Source organism: Danio aesculapii, chromosome 8 (assembly GCF_903798145.1).
Source record: "Danio aesculapii chromosome 8, fDanAes4.1, whole genome shotgun sequence".
Lineage (NCBI taxonomy): Eukaryota > Metazoa > Chordata > Actinopteri > Cypriniformes > Danionidae > Danio > Danio aesculapii.
The window spans coordinates 9,986,277-10,006,027 of record NC_079442.1 but is presented as its reverse complement, the minus strand read 5'-3'; the positions used below and the strand labels follow the sequence as shown (position 1 = coordinate 10,006,027).

Sequence of the window (19,751 nt, the reverse complement as noted above, 5' to 3'; positions counted from 1 at the left end):
GGTTACCTAAGTCTTCCTCGTCGCGTCCTATGGACCCCACGTGGAGGTTCCACAGAACTAAGCGAGGGTGCCAGATGGTGCCCTGTCCCTGAGAGAGTAGGTCCTCTCTCAAAGGGACTCGCCAGGGGGGGCGTCGCGAGGAGGGAGAGTTCTGATATCCAGGTCCGGTTGGGCCAGGGGCGCAACTAGCAAGACCTGCCCCTCGTCCTCCCTGACCTTGCACAGAAACTGCGCGAGTAGGCTCACTGGGGGGAGTGCATACTTACGCATGACTCGGGGTGGAGTCGCCATTCTCCCGGGGAAGGAGCTGCCGTGAGAGCCTGTTGGCCGCACGGTTGAGCCCATCCGGGGTGTGAATAGCAAGCAGCGACTTCAGCCGCGTATGACTCCAGAGGAGCAGACGGCGAGCGAGCTGAGACATGCAGCGGGAGCGTATACCCCCATCCGGATGGAATACGCTACCGCGGCCGTGCTGTCCGTCCTGACCAGCACGTGTTGCTCCCTCAGCACCGGTAAAAAGCGGCGCAGAGCGAGAAACACTGCCAACAGCTCTAGGCAGTTGATATGCCAATGCAGCTGGGTTCCCCTCCACAGGTCCGCAGCAGCATGCCCGCTACACACGGCCCCCCACCCCATACTGGAGGCATCTGCCGAAACGACAGCCTGCCTGGACGCCTGACCTAGGGGCACACTGGCCCGTAGGAAGAAGGGGTCCTTTCCAGGGGGTGCGGGTGCGGTGACACAGCGCAGTGACAGTCACTCGGTGTGTGCCCGTGTGCCATGCGCGTCTGGGGACCCGATCGTGAAGCCAATGCTGTAGTGGTCTCATATGGAGCAATCCGAGCGGCGTGGCCGCGGCTACGGATGCCATATGCCCCAGGAGCCTCTGAAATAATTTCAGGGGGACCACTTTTTTTTCCTGTCAAACTCTCTCAGACAGTTCAGCATTACCTCGGCGCGCTCTCGTGAGAGGCGCGCCTCCATGGTGATCGAGTCCAGCTCCAACCAGAGAAAGGAGATGCTCTGCACGGAGGCGAGCTTGCTCTTTTCTCGGTTGACCTGAAACCCCAACGGGCGGAGGTGCCGGAGCACCTTGTCTCTGTGCATAATCAATTGCTCCCGAGAGTGGGCTAAAAATCAACCAGTCATCGAAATAATTGAGCGTGCGGATGCCGGCGAGCCGAAGGGGCGCGAGGGCACCCTCCGCGAGCTTGGTGAAAACTCGCGGAGACAGAGAGAGCCCGAAGGGGAGGACCTTGTATTGCCACGCTCGACCTTCAAACGCAAACCGCAGAAACTGCCGGTGGCGTGGAAGTGTGGAGATATGAAAATACGCGTCCTTCAGATCTATTGCTGCAAACCAATCCTGAGGACGAACGCATCGCGTGATGCGCATCTGCGTAAGCATTTCGGAGCGCAGCCAGTGAAGGCAGCGGTTCAAAATGTGCAGATATAGGATTGGCCATAGCCCACCGCTTTTTTTTTTTTTTTTTTTTTGGGGGGGGCACGATGAAGTGCGGGCTGTAAAACCCGCGCTCCATCTCGGCTGGAGGGCCGGCTCGATTGCATCCTTCGCCAGGAGGACAGCAATCTCCTCTCGCAAGACAGGGGCGGACGCAGGACTGACCCTGGTCGCCCGTGAACCTGGGAGGCCGTTTAGCGAACTGAATCGCATAGCCGAGTCTGGTCGTATGGATGAGCCATTGCGATGGGCTGGCCCGCGCTAACCAGGCAGGCAGAGCCCCCGCAAATGGTCCCACCCGCACGATCGCTGACGTGCCAGCGGCGGGGCAGCGTGGAGTGAGTGGGCTCATCCGGGGAGCGCTGGGGTCCCACAGGAGAGCAGGAGAGGAGATGTTCTCGTCTCGCACTCAAACTCCAGGAGAGGGGCTGGGAGTGGAGAGAAAGGAGACCGTTCTCTCGTGCTCCATGAGCCATTGGCGAAATGCACAGATCCTGCGAGCTGGAAGGCATAGCGTCCCAGACTGGCAGTGTTCGGGCTGTCACATCCGGAGAAGGGGAGAAGTGCTCTTTCACTGAGGATTTTTATGGCGTTTTTTTTTTTTTTTTTTTTTTACGCCTTTAAATAACGTGCCCCGCCCTCCAGCGGGGAAAGAGCAAATTCCCTCCTCCCCAGATGGCCCGCCTCAGGGACGCTTCGCGGTCCGTTTTACCGAACTTAGCGGCGCCCTGGGCGGGGGACGCTGGTTGCCTGTGCGATGCTCGGCGCAGCCGCGTGGCCGGAGGCGCAGGCGGGGCGGCGAAGCAAAGCTGCGGGCGGGCGTCCTCGGCGAAAAAGCAGCGGATGTGGATGGCTCGGCGGGGGGGAGCGGTCATACAATCCCGCCGATAGAGACCTCGCCCATCGCCTCCGACTGCTCTTTCACCGGCGTGAATTCCTGGGCGAATTCACTGCCAGTGTCGCCGAACAGGCCAGCCTGGGAAATGGGTGAGTTAAGAAAGCGAACTTTGTCAACGTCACGCACATCACCAGGTTTAGCCTGAGGTGGCATTCCTGGATCACGGATGTGATCATCGTCCTTCCCAGGGCACACACAGCCGATTTTTTTTTTTTTTTTTTTTTGTAAGAGCATAGTCGGTTGCGGTGCGGAGCGCATGCTCAGTCCTGGGTCAGAACCATCCTCGCGCAGCCGGGTCAGCACCTGCGCTTGGTAGCGCTGGTAGGTGGCCATAGCGTGCATGGTGAGGGGGAAGGCGCACGCAGCACACTGCGTGAGCCTACTGTGCCCATCCAGGAAGAAGGGGATGGGGAGGCTTAGAAAGTCTCGCCTTCATCATCCACATCACACCCCTCTAATCGGTCCGGCCGCGGAGCTGGGGGATAAACCATCTCCAGAGCCACGGCCGAAGCAGCCTGGGGAAGCACAGCCGCAAAGTCTGCTTCTGGATTCGACGCCGCGCTCAAAGTCCCGGAGGGAGCGAGCGGGTTCGAATCCTCGTCAGACCTTGACAGCCCAACCTCCAAGGATGGTGAGGATGGAAGCGCACGCAGATCGGGCAGAAAAAAGTGCCCTCAGGACAGCGTGAGTTTACTGTGCACTTCCGGGAAGAAGGGGACGGGAGGCTTTGAAGGTCTTGCCTCCTTATATCCTCCACATACACCCATCTAGTCGGTCCGGCCGCGGGGCTGGGGGATAAACCATCACCAGACCCACGGCCGAAGCAGCCCGAGAAAGCACGGCCATCATGTCTGCTTTTTAGATGCTAACGCCGCGCTCTCCACCCCGGAGGGAGGGAGCGAGCGGGCTCGCATCCTCATCAGACAATGACAGCCCATCCTCCGATGCAGCGATGGACATCTGACCCCCGGTGTCATCAGGTGAGAGAGCGACCATCCAAGGACGGAGCGCTTCTCTTCACCTGAAGCTTGGATGGAGCGCGTGGAGGAGCGAGAGGTCCACGGCCCGGGGGCGGCGGATTTACTCTCACTGAAACCCTCAGATCTGCCCGAGTGCCAACCGCAGTGCGGGGGACAACTGGGGTGGGTGGCTCTTTTGCAAGAGCGAGCCGCGATCTTAACTGCGCAACAGACATGACATCAGTGATGGCATGCACTGCCCGCGAGCACCGCATTAACATGCTGGACCCCCAGACATGAAACGCTGTGCTCGTGCCCATCATCCGGGGATAGGAAACCACCGCATCCAGAAACGCACGGTCGGAGTGACGTCTTGAAAAAGACGCGCTGCACGACCGTGTTGCTCTTTTAGGAAAGCTTTTTTCCTATATACAAACCGCTCTTGGAGGACCGGACCCAAAGGACGCCAGGCAAGGGAGAAATACCCAGCTCGACCATCTGCCACTGCGTATACGCGCTCTGGACCGGGAGAAGCTGCTTCTCGATCTCTCTCTGTAGACACAGGTTGGAGATACCCTCAAAGACTCTCTCAGAAGCTTCGTGAAAGGCTCTGAAAGCGAAAGGATGTCGAGCATGGCACTGGCTGCGTCTTTATAGCATGACTGATTGTCATTGACGCCAGCTGTGCACGCTGACGCTGCCAACTCATTGGCATTTCATTGGCCCGTTTTTATACTCTTTCAGATGATTGGATTCTGACGAAATCCCCATAGTGGAAGTTTCCACATAGCATTGGAGTTCCCCATCCGAAGGGGAACATTCAATTTCAAAAAGTTGGGAATTTTTTTTTTGTAAAATGCAATCAAATCAAGAATATGTGATTTATGAATTCTTTTTATATATTGAAATAATAATAAAAAAATGTCACAGACCAAATTTGTTGTATTTTTATAAACTTAAACAATTTTTGATTTTGATAGCTGCAACATACTCCAAAAGTCTTGTGACAGAAGCAAAATAAAAGGAAAACTGTTATAGGACATGATTAAAAGAAACCAGAGAAATCTGTTTAGGGCAAGGCAGCAAACCTCAGCTCAATGTACTCAACATTTAAGCCTTCCTATGGCATTGAATTTTACAATCCTGTGTTGTTAATTGAAGGGCACCCTACCCCTTTTTCCAGATTTAATATACGTCTTTTGTGCCTCCAGAATGTGTCTGTAAAGTTTCAGCTCAAAACACCCATCAGATTTTTTATTATACCTTTGATAAGTTTCTATTTGATACTTTTTTGCGTCAGCTTGCGGTTTTGTTGTACTTCACCTTTAAGGCTAGTCCTCCCCACCCACCGTTTTTACGTGCCTTGCTGCGTGCCTTAATCTCCTCCCTCTGATGATTCAGAAAACAGACAGACTTAAAGGAAGCAGATCTCACGTAACACTTGTGAGAAATACTACAGTAAGAACTTTACCAATCAGCATTTGATGCATTTGTTAAGATGCAATGATGAGTCACACAAAATGTTGTTACAAAGTTCACGTGCACACACACAGATACACACACACACATACACAGAGCAGCGCACGCGTTTAGCTATGCACTCTGTTTGCACGCAAATGTGACAGGTTACAGGTTAATATCCACTGCTTTATGAATATCTGTTATGCTAATGTAAAAAATAAACTTGATTTAACGTCCACAAACCGGGATTGAAGCGTCTACTTTTATAATTGTTCTGACACGCGGCTGTGCTGATAAGGTAAAGCTGAAGTAAATCGCTGTAATTCATTACACACATGCACTGTTTTAAAACATTTAAACATGTGAAACTCACTCTTAATCACATTTGATGATGATTGATGATCCTAGCAAACTGAACAGGCCTTTTATTCCCGGTTGCTTTGTGCTCGTCTTCTCTTGTTGATATGATTATACACGTGACTACCGGGAAACTTTAATACGCAGCTGTAAATCAATATGGTGGGCGGAAGGGCCGCACTCCTACGTCAAGTTGCGGTCGGTCTGAAAACCGCTCCAATTGGTCCACCGTTTTTATGTTGATAAATTGAAAAAAAGGACTGGGTGTGTTTAAGTCACCCCAATATGATGGTCTATACATTATACCTAAACATATGTCTGTCCAAACAGCTTCAAAAGTAGATTTTTCACCATAGGTGCCCTTTAAATGTTCTCAGTGGTACTTCAGAAAAGTCTCAGTTACTGAACACAGTCTGCTGCTGCATCAAGGAATGCAAAGTGAGTCTTTAATATTTTGGTATGTGTCAGTTCTGTGTAGTGATGTCACGGTGTTCTCAGGGCCGGAACTAATCTCAAATAATCAAAAAAAAAGTTTCTGATAAAGATAAGTTTTTTGAGAATGAGAACTCAATGTCCAATAGGACAATCAAGAATTTCATGACTGATAGATGCAAAAGCATGTTATGCTTCAGGGAGCAAACGAACAAATGAAATGGGTGACATGAAAATCTGCACATAAACTATTGTATATAAAGGAATATATTAGTAGTGTATCGTACCTGCCAACATTTCTGTTTTTCCCAAAAATCTCCCGTTTTTCACACCCATCTCTCACCACCCTTCCATTTTGTTATTTCTCATGGGAAAATCCCATAATTTTTATGGCCCAGTCTAGTTATGAAAAATCCCTTTTTGTCCATGTTTGTCAGGTTGCCAGATTTCGTGAAGCTCATAACCTCACACAATTGATGAAATATTTAAATCTAAAAGCATTGCAACATACATTACAACCCAGTGCTGTTGATTTCTGTGCAAGTAGTAGATGCGGGATTTGAATGGGGCGGCCCCCACACATACCCCGGTCTTCCATAATGATGAAGACAAATGTTGGCAGGTATGGAAAGTATAGAGTTAGATAATGCCAACAAAATGACGTCTTTCATGGAAGTTTATGATTTATGATCAAGTCTTATTCCGCATGTGCTACAACAGTGTGGGTTCAAAGTTACAGCGCGAGTGTGCTTAACTGCCATGACAGCAGTACAGATTTGTCTTTTACTGAGAATATGTGGCTCATCATGTAAAATCAGGAATTCAAGCAATTCAAGGAAAATCAGACAATGAAAGATTAACAATGAAAGATTAACAATTAGTATTGTCCATTTCCAAACAACTAAACATCGTAATTAAAAGGAAAGTTGATTTAACTTCATGTTAAAACAAATTTGGCAGTGTGTTGTAGTAATGGAATTCAAAATCTCTCTATAGTTACATAATTTAATGGTCATTGAAATCATTGGAAATCTTTTCTCTGCACTTTAGTAAAGTAATTAAAAATTAAAGAGCATTAACAAGCCAAATATTCTTAATTTTATTGCATTTTACAAAATAATAAAAATAAAACAATAAAAAAAATAATTTCACATAGCACAAGATTGTAATTCATTACTTTTGCTTTAAACGTTGTGACATTGCCACTAAGATATTACATAATTTGTTTGAATTAGGGATGCTCATTTAGTTAATTTTGATAACTGACAAACCACCACTCGTTAATGGAATATTAACCGTTAACTGGTCAGATAAATATTAAATTATTATTACATTTTAATAAAATAATAATCGATGTGTCTATTTTGTGTCTGACACAGTAAATATTGCATTTTAAAACACTGATTTATTTTAACATGCAAATATACTAATAACAGAACACAACAACAGAGCATCTTCACGTACCTGCAGTGTTTCCAACAGCACAGAAAAAAAGAATAAACTAAATAAAAAGAATAAAATAAATAGGCCTGCCCTAGATATTTTTCACTTAAATGACAAATTTAGATTACAAAACGAAAACTCTGACTGAATCCTTTTTAATAACCAGCATAGGCTGTTTTTTTCCCAATCCTAAATTTTTTTGTCCTCCGTCAAATAAAAATAGCAGGCTACCTTAAATCGATCGCTCCACAGAAAATATGCATTTAATTAATTATATTATAAAAATAATATTATTATATTATTATATATAATATTATATTATATCATAAAACCTTTTTACATTTTTAATAGAAATCATTATTTTAAAGATTATGTCTTGAGTGTCTCTCACTAGCGGTTCAAGTGTTTGCACTGCGTTGTGATAAAAGCCAATAATTACAACGTGCGCATATCTTGACTTTTTGTAAACAGTTTTGTTGTTTAAATTTGATATTGCATTAATTTGCATACATGTTTTACAAGCTGTAAAATTAAAGTTATAGCCTATTTGTTGTGTTTATGATGCAGATTCAGGACAGAGGCGATTAGCATCAGCGCTAGTTTGGCATCAACTCGTCTGTGTCAAACTGCAATATTCTTCTTCCATTTTGCTTTTTTTGGCAAATATGTCTGTAGGCACTTGTGGTTGCACGTTACTATCCCGTGAGTTAACAAACATGTGTTGTAGTTGCACATTAAGGGGCCGATCACAGCGAATGTGGTTTTCCGTTTCAAAATTGCAAGGAGCACGTGCCACACTGTCACTGCCTTTTTTGTTGACAAGAAAAAAAGAAGCGCCATGCTCTTTTTTTATGTCACTAGAAAATGACGGAATCAGCTGCATATTGAGTGTGCGCGAGTGTTGCTGTCTATGTTGTAATAATTGTAATATTTAATAATATTGTGAAATTTAAGATTTGTAAATTAATACAGCTCTGGATAACTTGTAACAGCTAGCACAAGCCTCTCCTCTATCTTTAAAAGTTCTCCGTAGTCGTCTTGACAACACAAACACTGCTGCTCTGGGAAAAAGATGACCCTCTCAACGCAAAAAGCATCTTCGCTGTGATCGACCCCTTATGCAGCCAAACTTTAAAAATAGATAAAATCATATTTTTAATCATTTAACTGAAACATTAATTGGTTAAAAACGCACTTTCGGTTAACGGTTAATCGATTATTTTAAGGATCCCTAGTTTGAATACACAAATGTCTGATGACAGAGTGCAACAGCTAATGTCCACATTTCCCCCGTTTATTTTCTCCATAGTAAACCACCCAGCCTCAAGACAAGAGTTCAAGTTTCTTCCTTGAAGTATTTCTGCTTAATGATGGTAAAATACAAAACGATAATTTTATTATTTATTTCATTATCTATTCAACCAGTTTAACTACATCCTCTTTAAGCATTAGCTAAGCTTTTGTATTATATTTCACTGAATTATAAACAAGGACATTTCAAAAGGTTCAAAAAGTCAGTTTTAAAGTCTCTAAACATACTTTAACAACATGTTTTGTATTTAACTGCTCCTTTAAAGATATTTAACCCTACATTATCATCCATTTTTATTACCAATAGCATTTTAATATAATTTACCACATCAGTGTTTTAACACTTTACATCAACCACGACTAAAGTTCCACTGCAATCTCCAAACTAGAATAATCACCATGTTTTATTATCCAAATAGGTACAATGAACAATATATAACACTGTCTCTGGCCACCATGAGCCTCAGCCGGAAGCCTATGTTTCACCATAGCAGCGGAGGTCAGTGGCAGCGCAGGCTTGCTTCTGTTTTGAGTTTGGCCAGTGTTTTCAGGCTAGTCTGTGGAAGTCACACTGGGATATGTTTCCCATCTATTCAAATAGTGTGTATTTAGTTTAAAATATCTTTCTCTGAGTAAAGGTAGATGGTTATGTTGGCCATTTCTTGCACTATTTTGGACACCGCTTTATTTGGAAAGGTGGTCCAATAAAATGTCAGATGTAAAACATGGTCAACTTAAGTGATTGATGACCTGAAAATATTTTAATCACGTCTGGCCTTGCTGCCATGCCTAGAAAGGCCACCTGGAACACGTTTTGAATTTCTTCGTTTGTGATCTTGCTAACTCAGCTAGAGCTGTTCCCTTCTGTCACGCGTCCACTGTTGTTTTTCTTACAAAGCTATTCATTAAGATAGAGAGCTTTGGGAGTTACCTGACACTTCAGGGGTCGAAGGGGTCTATTATGTTATAATTTCAAATTGTGGGGTGTACTATTCCCAGTGTAATTATTACAATTTATCATCTAACGTATGTCATGGCATGACTGCACATTTTTTCGCTCCAAAATTAAAATCTTCACTATTATCATATTCTGCTGGCTCTGTCCACTTATCACAATTGTTTCACGCTGCCACTCAAGTTGTCACTCTCCCTCTGTTATGGCTTCTTTCCTGATTGCATCATAAAGAATTAGAGGAACAAGGGGTATTTTTAACCTTTGGATTCTGATGCGCTGAGAGGATGTGCCACTTCCGTTTTTATTGCCGCCGTTTATATGCATGTGAGAGCAATGATAAGAGCACTACATAAGGTTTGGACAGTTTATTTTATTTATTTATTTATTTTATCTGGACACTTACTTTGTTTCCAACAAAGGCTCATTCTGAATGTGTAGCCCTATATATGTTTCTGGAGATTGCAAATTATGTAGACAGAAGTAGGTACGGCTGCATTTCATTTTTAAAACGAATGTTACGGGGCGGTATTACGCCATTCTTTTTCACGTTTACCAATTGACCGCTTACCTCCGTATGTTAGTTCGCCATGTACGTCAGTGGATTTGAGATAGAGAGAGGAGTTGATCACGACAACGGCGCTCGAGTCCGGTGAATAACGGTTCCAGAAAGCAGGTTAGACAAAAACAGAATCCAAAAAATAAAATAAATAAGTAAATAACAGGGTGAGAATGTGGTAAAATCTGAAAACGTGGTCAAAATCAAATGAAGGCTTTTCTTTTTCTGGATTGCTTTTGAAAATTGTTGGTTGGGTTTAGGGAAGTGGGTAGGTGGGTCAATCTGTGCTTTTTAAAATACTATTGGTTGGGCTTAGGGAAGGAGGAGGGTGGGTCAGTCGATCGGTCAGTCAGTCAGTCAAACGGTCAGTCAACAGTGGCCTGTGGTGGATTTACGAGAGAACAGCAGGCACGAATGGCACTCTCAAGAGAAATTGGAGATCTTAAAAAGCGTACACAGTGAACATTGAACAGTGAACATTTGTGGATCATCACCTTTCTTCAAAGTTGTCATAAAACTATCAAATAATACTTATTCTTGTGTTAGAACATTTATTCATTTTCTTTTCAGATTAGTCCCTTTATAAATCAGGGATCGCCACAGCGGAATGAACCACCAACTTATCCAGCATGTTTTACGCAATGGATGCCCTTCCTGCCGCAACCCAAGACTGGGAAACACCCATACACTTTTGTTCATTCATTCATTTATTCATTTTCTTTTCAGCTTAGTCCCTTAAATAATCAGGGGTCGCCACAGCGGAATCAACCGCCAATTTATCCAGCATATGTTTTACACAGCGGATGCCTTTCCAGCTGCAACCTGACATTGGGAAACACCCATACCCTCTTGCATTCACACACATACACTACGGCCAATTTAGTTCATTCAATTCACCTACAGTATAGCGCATGTCTTTAAACTCTGTTTTATTTAAATTTAAACTTCTTTATTTAAATTTTAACTTCTCCAGCGCATTAGTCCGGGCAACCTGAAAATATGCAAATTTAGTTTGATTCAGACATTTAGAAACAAAACTTATAAGAAAGAAGTTGTTCAATCTTATTGGTGGTTCCGAATATGTAATGTAATCGTAAGCTTGGGGAACAGTTTTGGAGAATTTGATTCAGACAGAATGCCCGAACATACTGCCCAAGAGGCATTTCAAAGATGGCTGCCGAGTGAAATGACTTGCCTTAAAGGGACTTTGGTATTAGTTAATCAATTCAAACTCTTCTTTAATTTATGTCAATTTTTGTTTCTAAATCACTTATACATTATTTCCAACAGAATCTCAACAGAATTTTAGGCAGGATTTGAAACCTGGGAAATTTAGAGCCAACTCAATATTCAAATCCTTCCACATCCACTGTTTGTATTTCTGAATGAATTTATAGGAACTCAAGCATGGTGACAATTTAAGATTCAAAAAAATGAAAACACTAAAAAAGCCACACCTATAAAATAAAAAGACATTAAAAAGCATAATTCTGTCACATATGCTCTCTCATATCTTGTTCTCCATTGAGTTCCACCTTGATTTACGGCAGTTAGCCCTTACTTGCCATAGCTTTTCCATTTTAGATGAATCACAGTCATTTATTTAGCACAATACCTGTCACACACAGTGCCTAAGGGGAAATGAGGTCGCCGTTGTTATAAAATGTAGACCTGGATCGGAAAGCATGATTTATATCAGGCTAAATAGAAAGATTTAGCTTGTACTTCGAGTGGAATATCAGTATCCTGCCATTTATCAAATCTGTCTTTGGGTATCCAGAAGGCCTTTCATGTGAAGTGCATGGAGTTAATCTTATAGATGCTGTATGTATGTGCGTAAGAAACAGCAATATCCACAACAATGTCATATAAGTTTCTCATGAGAAATATTTCCATGACATGATTCCTGACAAGCTTTGACAAGAAACACTGTCCAGAAAGGGAGAAAAAGACTTTCTACAAATATCAAGGAAGTGAATGTTATACTGGGAACTATATCATGGACAGGAACGGGTGACACTTTTTTTGAGCATTCCATTCAGATATATATTTATATATATATATATATATATATATATATATATATATATATATATATATATATATATATATATATATATATATATGTATATATAATAAAAAACTACATGATCCTGTCTCAGCGAGTTGGCTCTAGTTCTGAGTTCATGGCAATTCAGTTCTCTTGTTTGCTTTTTGTCACAGACACATCCATCTCTTTTGTCAAGGAAATTTGGTGTCATTAAACAAAATGTTTGTGTAGTCTGTTTGAGTAATAAGATGTTGTATTCTGATTATGTACTTCCATGGATGTAAATCCATCTCATCATTCAGCAAAATGGAGCTCTTCCAAGGCTGATTTCATGCACCAGTACCAGCTGAACCAAATGGTTATATGAACAAAAAGTAATAATGTGCTTGTTGTCCATCTAAGTTACGCTGTTTAACCATAAATTAACTGTTAAGGCTTCGGGTCAGAGTTCAGAGCGCTAATATTATTTCAGCCACTTTCAAACCACAGTATTGGCATGCTTAAGGAAATGACCTCACAATCAACAAATGTTCTCACAAAGTTTTATACGCTTTTACACTTAATCTATTAAAAGGATCTACAAGAATGGATTTATTCCCAGCAGACAGCTTTTTAAAATATCGCAAAACTTTTTGCAACAACTATGTGTGTAAAGTTTGATCACCAAGACCATCAGGAGTTTAGCTAAAATTATCAGATTTCAGAATTGTTTGACATACACTGATAGTTGAAAGACAACAGTTTGGACAAATATTTTCACTTGGCCCATCTGTCAATCCAGTTGGAGAAGTAATTACTCAATCTTTACTGCATCTTGGTGTAGCAGAACAACAGAAATGCCCTTTGACCTCCAAAGCTTATCCTTTAAAGGAATTCTGGATTTTTTCCTCAGAGTTCCTTGTTCTGAACCGAACAAGCCCTTACTGATTTGATATACTATATACCTCTGAGACAACTGTCACAAGCCAAACTTTAAAAACAGAAAGGCTTTACAGGGCAGAACTTTGAGGTTTTCACATGCTGATTACAGCTCAGAAAATATCCTTGTCATTTTCTTGTCTAATGTACCCATATGGCCAAATCAGTTATAAACTCAGATATAAGTTTTCATTCAAATCACATATTAGCCACCAATAATACAGACATTTGGTGTTCTCCAGCAATAAAATCCAAGTCAGAGTGAGTAAGGCTTAGATGTAAAAGTCATCACCTCATAAGCGGTCTATAATCCACCACTGCTGCTGGCCACTGACTAAAAAATCACACTTTATCATAGCTGTAATAAAATGTGGCACAGGGGTTTGCGAGATGGGAGCAGATGATCCTCTCTGTGAAAACAACTTGACTCTTGCTTCTCATGAGAAATTTGGAAATGCTGAGATATTGACTTTATTACACAGCTGTTTTGGCAGAATGAGTGAGTGGAACACTCTTAAAGAAAGGAACAGAAAGATCATCCACAACTGGCTTAGCAAATCATGTTACCATAGATCGAATTAAATTCTGAGTCAATTACTGCTTAAACTAATTTGGGTGAGATTATTTGCCAACTCACAGGAGAATGGGTATCATATACATATATTTTAATAGGAAGCTTTACAATATTATATTTGTGCATGTACATTGTTAGTCAGCATTTGTTAAAATTTTGCATGCAGGTTGTATTTTTTATTTTATTATTATTATATTTTTATTATTTTTCATCATATTTGATGACTAAAATACTATATATATTTACACTATATATCTATATATATATGGGCCATTTATATGGAGACACTTTAATAAACTTATTGGGAATTTCACAAGAACAACAATGATGTGCTTGGTTTTAAATGTAACTTTATTCTTTCATGAGTTTTTTGACAAGCCCGCTCACATATACTAATGTGTCACAAACAGGATGTTAATATCACCAGCCATTCCCATTTTATTAAGGTGTATCCATATAATGGCCCACATATATATATATATATATATATATATATATATATATATATATATATATATATATATATATATATATATATATATACATTTTTTAAATGCTAGCAGCAAAGCAAGACACGAAGCATGCATTTTACATTGAGTGCAAAGCTTTGACAGTTAGAGAAGCGCTCACAGATAAACATTTTTAGAATACTATGGCTTTATTTCAATGACAAATGAAATTGTTCATGCACAAAACTTCTAGGGCACTGCCAAATATACTCTTCTTGTGCACAAATGTTCTTGTGCGCTCTCAAATAAACTGCAGACTCACAATCTGTGCCTTGGGGTCTTTCTTTCTTTTGTGCTTTTCCTCTCCAGACGTCCTCCTGTTAAATTAGTTATCCCAAGAATTATATTTACATTGGTACACTATTGATTAACAATACACAAAATACTAAAAACAGGTCTACATATTATTTAATAATTGGTTATTACCTTTATGTTTGATGTAATAAACCATAACATTTTCGGCTGGACAATTTTGGCTACATAAATGATGGACCAATATATGAATCATATGGACATTCTTGGCTGCATATATTTGAGAGCGTGCAAGAAAATTTGCATGTGAGCAGTGTATATTTGATAGTGCGCAAGACTTTTGTGCACGAACAGAAGAAATTGGTCTGTGAGCAAAGAGATTTGCATACTCGTATTAAATGAGTGCACTCTCGACTTGCAGTAGTGTGCTCATGACATTTGTTATAGAAATAATACCATAGCAACAACACTTGTGTTACTGCAACTCAAAAATGTTTCAGTGGACACATGCCCTAATTCTCAAATAATTACAACCCAGGCTCATTCTGAAAACGTAGCCCTATATACATTTCTGGAGAAGGCCAAATACATCCCAGGAGATACTTTTTTTTGCAGTTTTTGTTTTAACGAATCAACCAGAGGCTGCTGTTTGCACTTTTTGAGATCTTAAACTTCTGTTTGCGTCTGCTCTTCTTGCGTAAATCCACCAGAGGCCACTGTCGACTGATTGACTGACTGACCGACCGACTGACCAATGCCCTCAACTTTCACCTATACCTAACCGATAGAGTTTTAAATAGCACCGATTGATCAGCACCCACCCACTTTCCTAAACTCAACCGACAATATTTTGTAAAGCAAACCAGAAAAAGAAAATCCCCCTGATTTAACCACTTTTTCAGATTTTACTACATTTTTCACCCTGATATTTACTTGCTTATTTTATTCTTTGCCTTTGGTTTTTGTTTTATCTGCTTTCTGGAACTGTTCTTTACCGGAATCGAACCCCTTCATCGTGTTACCTCGTTACAAACTGGTAACAGCGGAAAAGCCGTCCATACGAAGATAAGCAGTCAGCTGTTACAGCACTGTAAAAAATAAACGTTATTTTACAGGTAATTGTCTGTATTTTTTTACAGAATTTTTCAGTTTTTTCATTATACAGTGAATACCTGTTGTTTTACAGATATGTTCTGTAATAAAAAAATCTTACATTAAATTTACAGTTATTGCTTGTATTTTGGTATTACATTCTTTTTCTGTTTTTTAAAGGAAATGTTCTGTATTTTAAGAGAGTAACACGTAATTTTACGTTAATATTTACAGATTATTCCTGTAAAAATAAACTGTAAAAAATAAATGTTATTTTACAGATAATTGTCTGTATTTTTTTACAGAATTTTCCTGTTTTTTCATTATACAGTGAAATATATATTTTTACAGATATTTTCTGTATTTAAAAATTCCAACATTTCAAAATTCCAATTTACAGATAATTGATAGTATTTTGGTATTACATGTTTTTTCAGGTGGCGCAGTGGGTAGCACAATCGCCTCACAAGAAGGTCGCTGGTTCGAACCTCGGCATGAGTCAGTTGGCATTTGCATGTTCTCCCCATGTTGGCGTGGGTTTCCTCCGGGTGCTCCGGTTTCCCCCACAGTACAAAGACATGCGGTACAGGTGAACTGGGTAGGCTAAATTGTCCGTAGTGTATGTGTGTGAATGAGTGTGTATGGATGTTTCCCAGTGATGGGTTGCAGCTGAACGGGCATCCGCTGTGTAAAACATATGCTGGATAAGTTGACAGTTAATTCCGCTGTGGCGACGCCTGATTATTAAAGGGACTAAGCCGAAAAGAAAATGAATGAATGAATGAATGTTTTTTCAGTTTTTTTAATTAAATTTTCTGTATTTTCAGAGAGTAATGTGTAATTTGACTTTAATATTTACTGATTATTCCTGTAAAAATAGGTTAACAAAAATCCAACCACATTTAAAGTGATTTTAGTACCATTGAAGATATAATCACCCCTTACAGAAATGTCACATGATTTTGCATGTGAAGTTTCACTTGACTACATGTGCATGTGAAATTGCACATATTATTCATTCATTTTCGGCTTAGTCCCTTTATTAATCTGGGGTTGCCACAGCGGAATAAACCATCAACTTATCCAGCATGTGTTTTAAGCAGCAGATGCCCTTCCAGCTGCAACCCATCACTGGGAACACCCATACACACTCATTCACACACATACACTATTGACAATTTAGCCTACCCAATTCACCTATAGCGCATGTCTTTGGACTGTGTGGGAAACGGTGCACCCGAAGGAAACCCACGCTAACACGGGGAGAACATGCAAACTCCACACAGAAATTACCACTGACCCAGCCGAGACTCGAACCAGTGACCTTCTTGCTGTGAGGCGACAGTGCTACCCACTGCGCCTTGCACATATCTGTTTTTGCTAATAAACTTTTCAAATTCTATTTAGAAGATGACTAGTTTACCATAAGAAAATACCTGAAAATAAGTACAAAAACAAGTACAGTAGCTTATAGTAGTCCAATTATCACACCATTGGCAAATTAGACTGTACAGCACTACAATGCACAAGTGGAGTAAAGTTGCAGTTTACCTTTTTTTATAGTTGTACTTTAATGTACTGAAAATTAAACTGGCGTTGAACTTTCAATTCAATATGTAGTAATGTAGTTGAACTGTATACTTCATTATATTGCAATTTTGCAGTAGCAAATATTTTTACTGCAGTTATTCTTTATACTGCTATTGTTCCACAGTTGTACTGCAGTTTTACTTCAGTTTACTGCAGTTATTTTTTTTAAGGGTTTGTTATATTGTTTTGTAAAGTATGAAATGTAAAAGTAACACCAATAGCACCAAGATGTTGAGGTTTACAAATAAATAAGTAAAAAACTTGTAGCATATTGGGCTGAAAATACACATGAATGTCTTTTTTAATGTGAATGTTGAATCTTGCAAAATGTGAACATGCAATTTGTATACAATAGCTCATTCAAATAAATATTTGTAAACAAGGTTGACAAGCAGTTGCTGAATAAATTGTAGCAAAGCTGCTAAAATGCAATATGGTGAGCATGTTGGAATGAGTTTCATGTGCTCCACATGTTATAACATGGGTTAGACTATTTGTCCAACTTTAACTGCCAGCTGTTCACAGGATAACGTGTCATCTCGAACAAGTCTCCATGTGGTCACATGAACTTCATGCGTGGTCACATGTGATGATTATGTGGATAAACGTGATTTTTCTGTAACCTGTTAAAGTGAAGATTAAATTGAAGTTATAAATGTCAAATAATAGCCTAGTATTTTAGGCCACATACTGTACAGTACATGCACTGTAAAATACAAAAAAAATGCTCATTTTAATTATTATATTCATTTTCTATAATATGTATGATGTATGCTATTATATTATTTTTCTCCTAGTGACTAATCACACATATTACTTGTGTATGCATGTTATGACCTGTAAATATTTTTTCTAATCAATCTTTACAGTTACAAGTCAACAAAAAGTTAACTAAACATTACATGGCCTACTTCTGTGTTCGTAACACGATTAGCATAGCAATCATTTTACGACATCAGAACACGACTGAAAGGTGGCAGTCCTGAACACGGGAAGAAAGCGCGCCATCTGAACGGAGACGCGGCCGCGCAAATTTACTTCTCTGCTGTGAAGAGGAAACTCCACATCTGTGAGGTAACGCCAAAAGCTTGACTCTAAAGTACCTATCGACGTATTCAAATATACAACTGTCAAAGTGTACGTTTTGATAGACAAGGCGAGTAATGTAGGACATACGTTATGTTTGCTAAGTAACGTTAAGGTTGCAGCTGAGTTTTAGCTTCAAATTCAACGTTGCCGAATAAAATAATTCCTAATTGCCTAATTTAAAACTTATGCTTTTGTTGTTTTCTGTGGCCGTGTTTTTGACACACAAGTTAGCTGGTTAAATAGGCTAACATTAAAGATTTGCTTAAAATAATAGCAATATGCCACATTAACCTTACGTTACTTCGTTGAGATTTTTAACGACCAAGATACCGTCTAAAGTGTTATAAAAGATAATGGTTTGGTTTAAAACAAGTCAGCGTTGAGTCTGGCATAAATTGAACGTAAATTAGTTGATATAAAGCTGAAATGCAACGGGGGAAATAGTCACTCATACTGTGCTATTATAGTCACATTTGTAAGGGGAAAACATTAACGTTACAAGCTGCATTTCATTTCAGAAAAGGTTAACTATACTACAAATTTCACAGAATTTTTCATAAAGATTACAGGCATTTGACTTTTCTGTATAAAATGGGAGTTTGTGAGTTTTCAGTGATTTGTGTTTAGTTATACTTGGATAATTTTTACATAGCAAGCATTTGCAAACTTCTGTCTCTTTTTTTTCACCCTCAGTTGTTTGATTCAAGAATTTAAACGTGAAACTACCTGAAGCAAGAAGGCATTTTCAAGCTCAAATATATCTCTATTACACTGAAGTGAGTATGCAACATGGCAAGTGTTTTAAAAACTTTCACATGTCCTATATGTGGCATTGCTTCAAAAACACTGAAAGGGTATGTAAATCACCAACAGTTACACAAAAATGAAGCTCATAGTGAATATGCCTGTTGTGTAGCTGGTTGCAAATCAAGATTCACAAAGTACAATTGCTTTAAAAGTCATTTTGCGCCACCATAGACAGTCATCCATATTGCAGTGGGAAACAGTACAGGGTCCACTGATATGTCAAAATCCACTTTGTCAGAAAGTGCAATGATCTTAAAGATCTCTTAGATCATTTAAAATCACGTTTCGAAGAAAGATTGCCCATTTAAAATGTGTGGCAAAACCTTTTCATTGAGGTCCTCCTTTACTGATCACCTCTCTAAATATCATAAAAATGCTACATCTTTACAGGTATCAGATGTGTATTTTGTTCATTCTGTGCAGAGTGAGTCACTTGATGTTGCTCAAAATGCACCAGAGGTAAGAATTGATGAGCCAGAGAATATCCTGTGCCCACCTGATATGATATGAGGACTTTATCTCGGTTTTATATGAAGTTATAAGCCAAATACCTTATACCTTCCTCCACTATTCAAATGATTGTGGAACAAATTGACAGTCTTAACTCTGTGTGCCACCAGTATGTAGTTGATCTACTTCAAGGTGCTCTGCAAGCAAATACTCAGTTGAGTGAGTCGGAAATTAAAGATGTTGTGTCAAGTTTAAGTGACAGGTAAATTAAATCTTGCTGGGGTTTCTAGTAAACCATAAAAATTTATATTTTTTACTATTATTATTTCTTCATCAGGGTAGTTAACTGAAAAGGAGAAATAGCCATGTAAGCACTGTTGTCTTTTTAAAATTTGACCAATGTGTGTGTTTGTGTAATGTAGGGAATTCTCCCCTGACAGCTGGACGCTTTATGATTGCTGTGGATCAGACCATTGTGAACGATGGTGTCACAAATTGTGGTGATGCCCTTCTGATGATGTTTGTGACCTACTACAGTCTCAACATCAGTTATCCATTGGAAGTTGATGTAACTCTGGAGTTCATG

General features: G+C 40.2%; 1 protein-coding gene and 1 long non-coding RNA gene across 2 annotated transcripts in view; one reads left to right on the top strand and one right to left on the bottom strand.

The window, feature by feature from the left end:
- adrb3a (adrenoceptor beta 3a) overlaps positions 1 to 19,751 on the bottom strand; it is a 47,016-nt gene that overhangs the window by 7,772 nt on the left and 19,493 nt on the right. The window lies entirely within an intron of this gene.
- LOC130233216 (uncharacterized) lies at positions 17,809 to 19,687 on the top strand. Its single transcript, XR_008838195.1, has 3 exons — positions 17,809 to 17,893; positions 18,602 to 18,684; positions 19,588 to 19,687. It is a non-coding gene; the product is annotated as an uncharacterized LOC130233216 (long non-coding RNA).